General features: G+C 41.2%; 1 non-coding gene across 1 annotated transcript; it reads right to left on the bottom strand.

The window, feature by feature from the left end:
- Positions 1-4,544: 4,544 nt before the first annotated feature.
- On the bottom strand, positions 4,545-4,651 carry LOC141704405 (small nucleolar RNA R71). Its single transcript, XR_012567946.1, has one exon. It is a non-coding gene; the product is annotated as a small nucleolar RNA R71 (small nucleolar RNA).
- Between the last annotated feature and the right edge of the window lie 3,302 nt (positions 4,652-7,953).

The raw sequence follows: 7,953 nt of genomic DNA on the forward strand, positions 1-7,953 counted from the left end.
TTTGGGGAATTGACTTCATGGGGCCATTTGTCTCATTTTGCAACAATCAGTATATCCTGTTGGCGGTTAATTATGTGTCAAAATGGGTTGAAGTGAAGGCGTTGCCAATGAACGATACAAAAGTGGTGCTTAATTTTCTTCACAAGCAGATATTCACAAGGTTTGGAACTCCAAGAGTCGTAACTAGTGATGAGGTGTCGCATTTTTACAATCGCAAGTTTACTGCTATGATGAAAAGGTATAATGTGAATCATTGCATTGCTACGACTTATCATCCTCAGAAAAATGGTCAAGCTGAGGTATCTAACAGAGAAATCAAGCACATTTTAGAGAAAGTAGATAGTCCATCAAGAAAGGATTGGTCTTTGAAGCTTGATGAAGCTGTTTGGGCGTATAGAACAGCATATAAAACTCCATTGGGAATATCGCCGTTTCAGTTGGTCTATGGTAAGGGGGGTCATTTATCGGTGGAGCTCGAGCATAAAGCTTATTGGGCTTTGAAGAAATTGAATTTAGACTTGGATGCAGCGGGTAAGAAAAGGATGCTTCAATTGAACGAACTGGAAGAATTTTGAATTCAAGCTTACGAGAACAACAAAATGTACAAGGAGAAAGTCAAGAGGTGGCACGATCGGGGTCTAGTGCTTAAGAAATTTATGCCAGGGCAACAAGTTCTTTTATTCAACTCTCGTGTCCGTCTTTTTCCTGGAAAGTTGAAGTCAAGATGGTCAGGTCCTTTCATAATCAAAACTGTGTTTCCACATGGAGCGGTGGAAATTTTTGAGAATGATCTGGGCCAAGCATTCAAGGTAAATGGTCAGAGGTTGAAGCATTATTATGGTGATACGGTAAACCGCGAGGTGGTTAGTGCCGTTTTATTGTCCACTTGATCTCGAGTTTCTACGTCGAGCTAGCGACGTAAAGAAGCGCTTCTTGGGAGGCAACCCAAGTATGTTGTACATTATTATATAGAGGAAGCATGAAGAAAGGAAAAAAATCACATAAAAAGTAGAAAAAGAAAAAAAAATTCAGGACCAACTACGGAAGCTGGGCGCGCCCGCATTGACCAAGCGTGCGGCCGCGCCGTTTTTCCAGTAGCCATGCGCGCCCGCGCAGTTTCATCGCGCGCCCATGTCGGTTTTGCAGAAGTTACGCGTGCCCGCGCTGTTTCAGCGCGCGCCCGCGCCGGTCCCTGTTCGAAAAAAATACAGCAGTTTTAATAGAGGAAATCGGGATTTTAATTACAAAATCAATTTTAACCCGATTTTTACTCTACCACATCCCATAATTCCCACTCCCAATCAATCCCATTATTCCCACGATTCCTATAATCAATCCCACTTCTATTCCTTATCGAATTCACACCCTCCACCTATAAATATATACACTTACATACATCTTCTACCAATTCACAAACTCTCAAACACATATTCTCTCTAAACACTTAAGCTTTTACTCACTTTTATTCAATCCCGATGGCACCCAAAAGACAGAGAACTCAAGTTGGAAGCAGCGCCACCTATTCATCATCTGCTGGTGGTGTGAGGCCCAGGTTTTCTACCTGAGGCTGATGAGGAGTACACGAGGCTTCTCGCGAAGCCTATTGCTAAGGAGAGAGGATTTCTTCCATTCGGGAAAGATGGTAAGTTGTTGGAGATGATTCTCGAGATGGGTTGGGTACTTTTTTTGTGAGGCTCCCGCTGCTGTGCCCATGAGTGTTGTGCAGGAGTTCTACGCTAACACCAAGGAGGAGAAGAATGGTTTTACGGTGGTGAGAGGGAGGACTGTTGAGTATAGTGTTGAGGCTATAAGGACAGTGATTGAGTAGCCTGCGAAGAAGGTGGGGCAGGATACCTGGAACGATAAGACTCCAGAGGACTTTGATCTAGATCTTATTGTGGCTACTCTGTGTCAGCCCGAAACACACTGGAAGATCAAAAGAGGCACAGCCGCCGAGTATTCTACGTTTCCGGCGTCCGGTATGAACAGGTTTACCCGTTCCTGGAATGCTTTTATATGTGCTAATATCAAGCCATCTTCGCATGTGCATGAGGTTACTGTTGAGTGTGCACGGCTATTGTGGGGCATTCTGCAGGGAGATTACATTGATTTGGGGATGGTTATCTACCAGGGTATTTTAAGGTTTTTGAGGGGAAGCACTACGGGGTTTATTCCATAAGCGTCTATGGTGACGAAGTTGTGTGTGGCAGTTGGTGGGCATTGGCCCGTATATGAGCAGTTACAGATTCCGAGTGCTCCGATCGATAGCACTACTTTGGCTACGATGCAGGAATGGGATGGAGGCATGCCCGATCTGAAGGGGCTTGGATATACTTTTGACCACCTACAGGGTGAGATGCCAGCTACTGGTCAGGAGAGCATGACTGCATGGAGATCTCAGTTAGGAGATGAAGGGGGACCATCACAGCAGCAACAACAGGAGGAGGCAGCAGGAGCAGATATGGGAGCTAGTTTGAGTTCGACGCTGTATAGGCGTCTTGCGAGGAGGATAGATGTGATGCACGACATCCACAGTTGGTTTGCACGCGATCTCACCCAGGCACTTGGGACTGCATTTAGAGATACAAGAGTTGACATCCAGTGGCCAGTCTTTCGTGAGGATTCCGTGTATCCATCTCCGGACACACCTGACACTCCACCCGTTGAGGGTGATGATTCTGATTCTGAGTAGGTATGCCTGATTCCTTACTATTATCTTCACTGAGGATAGTGAATATTTTAAGTTTGGGGGTAGTAATTAAAGGAATATGTTTGTGAGAGTCTCATATAGTTTGCATATTCATGATATTTTTATTTCATATAGTTGCATATATTTTGTCATATAGTTTTTTTTTTGGTAGTTTTTATGATGATTTGTTCATGTAGTTTCATGCATTTGCATTATATTATGATTCCCTTAGATAATTTTTTCAATTTATTGGTGATATTGATGCTAGTGTAGTGATGTCGTATTTAGTGATGTTGAGTCTTATTGGATTGATTTGCATGCTAGAGACATTTGTATTTCACTAAGTCTTATAGGTTGCTACCGTGCTAGATCATAGTCATGATTTGTTGGTTTGTCGAGGTTTAATCGCTTGTTTATATTTAGAATGTAGGGTATTCTCTTAATAATAAAAGACATGGATATTTAAAAATTGGAGAAAATTAGATTTTAATGCTAGTTGTGTGGCTAGGTGTCAAATGGCTAGTAGCCGGCTAATATTTTATGAGTAGTCATATTGTTAAAAAAAGAAAAAAAAAAAAGAGAATAAGTGTTATGTATAATTGATCACGAGTGGGCTCTTTAGTACTCGAGTTATTAAGTTCTTAGGGTATTTTGTGCCTAGTGACCTAAGGCTTTTATAGTCTGGGATCCGCTAACCTAACGCTCACTAAATGGGTACTATTGTATAAGTCTTTTATAGACCTCACTCATTACATGATCAAATAAGCATATATGTTCTGTTTTATTTGAATAAAAGCACGAATCCATGATTAACTCCGATATAAGAATTGAAGTATTATAAGTTATTTTGAGACTAGCTTTTATTTTGTTTATAAACCTGTGATTGTCTTGATGACTGGTGAGTTATAGTTTTCGATCTAGTTGCAATAGTATATCTGTAAGCATTTGCACACACGCACATATTTACTTTATTCTCTTAGTTATAATTGTTAGCGTAATTCTTAGTTATAAACATCCTCACTTTGTTATAGTCTTAGCATTGAATAATAACCATACATTGTTGTTAAGGTGCATAATTTAGATAGTTAACCAATACAGTCTCTGTGGGAATGAACTAGAAAAGATTCTATACTACTTGTGAACTCGTATACTTGCATGTAATATTAGTGCGTGTTTAGTGACTAACAAGTTTTTGGCTCCGCTGTTAGGGACTTCAGTGTTAATTACTAGTTTATGTGCTTTCCATCAGTGGTCGTTAAAGTTCATTGACTCGGACATTTTACTTATTTGTTTCCTTGTTTTATTTCAGGTGATCTAGCAAGGGTGTATGCATACGCGTTCACGTACTCGTAAGAGAACACTGGATAAAGCCGAGGAAGAACTTGTGGTAGTTCGTCGGGAAGTTTTTAAGGAAGAAAAGAAGGTAGAGGAAGAAGAGAAAGTTGAAGAGCCAATTGTAGTAGCTATGGGTGATCAAGTAGAGAATCTGAAGGCTTTGATGGACTATTCTAAGCCTAAGATTAATGACATTCAGTCTAGCATCATTAGACCAGCCATCGTGGCTAACACTTTTGAGATCAATTTAAGCACGATCCAGATGATACAGAACTCAGTTTAGTTTGGGGGTTCTCCTACCGAAGACCCCAACATGCACATCAAAGATTTCATCGAGATCTGCGACACTTTCAAGTTTAATGGTCTGACTGAAGATGCTCTCAAGCTGCGACTCTTCCCATTCTCTTTGAGGGACAAAGCTAGGTGCTGGTTACACTCTCTACCGGCAAGGTCTATCACAACTTGGGAAGATCTTTCCCAAAAGTTTCTCACTAAATTTTTTCCCATGGCGAAGACTGCAGCAATCAGGAATGCTCTTACCCAGTTTGCGCAGTAAACTGGAGAATCTCTGTGTGAGGCTTGGAATCGATATAAGGAGATGCTAAGGAAGTGCCCACACCATGGCATGCCTGATTGGATGATTATCAACTATTTCTACAATGTATTAGGTCCTACTTCTAGGCCCATGCTTGATGCAGCACCATGAGGAGCCTTGTGGGCTAAGAGATACGATGAAGCTTATGAACTTATTGAACTGATGGCTGCTAATGAGTACCAGAATCCTTCCCAGAGACTGACTCAAGAAAAAGTTACAGGAATTCTGGAGTTGGATGCAGCAACTGCTAGAGCTTCTCAACTTAAGGAATTGACAATGAAGGTGGACACTTTGGCTAATTATGGAGTTATTCAAATCGCTAGTGTCTGTGAGCTTTGTGCTGGTGCCCATGAGATAGATCAGTGCATAATTTCTAATGAATCAGCTCAGTTCGTGAGCAACTTCCAGCGATCACAACAACCTGTGCCAGCCACCTATCATCCAAACAACAACAATCATCATAATTTCAGTTGGAGAAATACTCAGAATGCGGTTCAACAGCCTTATCATCAGTATTCAGCTAAGCAGTACAACCCCCTGGTTTTCAGCAACCGCAGTATGCACCAAAACAACAACTCCAGCTGCAACCAGCTAATGAAAAATCTGAATTAGAAGAGTTGAAGCTTATGTGAAAGAGCCAATCGGTTTCTATCAAGACCTTAGAAAATCAAATTGGGCAAATTGCCAATGCCTTGCTAAATCGTCATCCTGGTACATTACCTAGTGACACTAAAGTGCCAGGAAAGAAGGAAGCTAAGGAGCAGGTAAAAACAATCACTTTGAGGTCTGAAAAGGTTGCTGATCCCGAACAAACTCAAGAGTTGACTGAAAAAGCTGGAGCTGCGAAAGAAGTAGAGCAGCAGAATGAAGCAGTGGAACCAAGGAAGACTACTGTTGAGCACACTCTGCCTGAGGGTAATACATGGGAGAAACAGATCTATCCTCTACCACCTTTCCTAAGAGGCTGCAGAAGAAAAAGCTGGACAAGCAATTCGAGAAGTTTCTGGAGGTGTTCAAGGAACTTCATATCAACATACCTTTCGCTGAGGCTCTTGAGCAGATGCCTAGTTATGCAAAGTTTATGAAAGGTATTCTCTCTCGGAAAGTGAAGCTAGATGATTTAGAGATTGTCGCTCTCACGGAGGAATGCAGTGTTGTTCTGTAGCAGAAGTTACCTCCGAAGCTTAAGGATCCAGGAAGCTTTACTATTCCATGTACTATTGGGAAAGTGTCTTTTGACAAATGCTTATATGACTTGAGAGCTAGCATCAATCTGATGCTTTTGTCAATCTTCAATCAATTGGACTTACCTGATCCCACACCAACTTACATGACCTTGCAATTGGCTGACTGTTCTATTACATATCCGAGAGGTATTGTGGAGGATGTCTTGGTCAAGGTGGATAAACTCATCTTCCCTACTGATTTCGTCATTCTTGATTTCGAGGAGTATAAGAAGATTCCCATAATCTTGGGAAGGCCTTTCTTGGCAACTGGCCGAACCTTGATTGATGTGCAGAAGGGTGATCTTATAATGCGAGTGTTTGATCAGGATGTAACTTTCAATATGTTCAATGCTATGAAATTTCCTACTGATAATGAGGAGTGTTTAAAAGTCGAGTTGGTCGATTCGGTGGTCACATCGGAACTTGATCAATTGCTAAGGTCTGATGCCTTAGAAAAAGCCTTATTGGGAAATTCAGAAAGCGAGGATGATGAAGGTGATGAGCAATTACAATATTTGAATGCTTCTCCCTGGAAAAGGAAGATTGATATGCCTTTTGAATCTCTTGGAATGGAGGAATTGAACAAAGCTCCTAAACGCCTCAAGCCTTTTATTGAGGAAGCTCCCACTCTTGAGCTTAAGCTTTTACCTGAACATTTGAGGTATGTTTTTTTAGGTGATGCATCTACTCTGCCTGTTATTATTGCATCTGACCTTTCAGGTAGCGATGAGGAAAAGCTTTTGAGAATTTTGAGAGAATTCAAATCGGCAATTGGATGGACTATAGTAGATATCAAGGAAATCAGCCCTTCTAACTACATGCATAAAATTCTGCTAGAAGAAGGTATTAAGCCTACCATTGAGCAGCAAAGAAGACTTAATCCAATCATAAAGGAAGTAGTAAAGAAGGAAATTATGAAGTGGCTAGATGCAGGGATCATTAATCCTATCTGACAGTTCATGGGTAAGCCCGGTTCAATGTGTACCAAAGAAATGTGGTATTACTGTGGTAGCAAATAAGAAGAATGAGCTTATTCCTACAAGAACAATCACGGGGTGGAGAGTCTGTATGGACTACAGGAAGCTAGACAAGGCCACTAGGAAGGATCACTTTCCCTTACCCTTCATTGATCAGATGCTTGACAGGTTGGCTGGTCATGAGTACTATTGTCTTCTGGATGGTTATTCGGGTTATAATCAAATTTGTACCGCTCCAGAAGATCAAGAGAAAACTACCTTCACTTCTCCATTCGGTACATTCGTCTTTAGATGAGTTTCTTTCGAATTTGTGTGGTGCACCAACCACATTTCAACGATGTATGATGGCCATCTTTTCTCACATGATTGGCCAGAATATGGAAGTGTTCATGGACGACTTCTCAGTCTTTGGCGATTATTTTAATGAATGCTTGCAAAATCTCGGACATGTTCTCAAGAGGTGCGTTGAAACCAATTTAGTTCTCAATTGGGAGAAATGTCACTTTATGGTGCGTCAAGGCATAATTCTCGGGCACAAGGTTTCTAGTAAGGGACTTGAGGTGGATAAGGCCATGGTGGGGGTCATTGAGAATCTTCCCCCACCTATTTCTGTCAAGGGAATTCACAGTTTTCTCGGTCATGCGGGTTTCTACAGGCGTTTCATCAAGGACTTCTCGAAAATTTCAAAGCCATTGTGCAGTTTACTAGAGAAAGATGTTCCTTTTAAATTTCATGACAAGTGCCTTGCAGTATTTGAGACATTAAAGAAGAGTCTAATTACGGCACTGGTCATAACTGCACCCGATTGGAATGAACCTTTTGAGATGATGTGTGATGCAAGTGATTATGCAGTTGGAGCAGTTTTTGGGCAGAGGAAGAACAAAAGTTTTCATGTGGTCTACTATGCTAGTAAGACCCTCAACAGTGCTCAACTGAATTACACTACTATGAAGAAAGAGCTTTTAGCTATTGTCTATGGTTTTGAGAAATTTTGATCTTATCTACTTGGAACTAAGGTGACAGTGTCCACTGATCACGCCGCCATTCGATATCTTGTCTCGAAGAAGGACTCTAAGCCTATATTAATTCGATGGGTTCTTTTGCTCCAAGAATTTGAACTAGAGATCAAGG

This window comes from Apium graveolens, unplaced genomic scaffold, assembly GCF_009905375.1.
Source record: "Apium graveolens cultivar Ventura unplaced genomic scaffold, ASM990537v1 ctg7804, whole genome shotgun sequence".
NCBI classification, from domain to species: Eukaryota; Viridiplantae; Streptophyta; class Magnoliopsida; order Apiales; family Apiaceae; genus Apium; species Apium graveolens.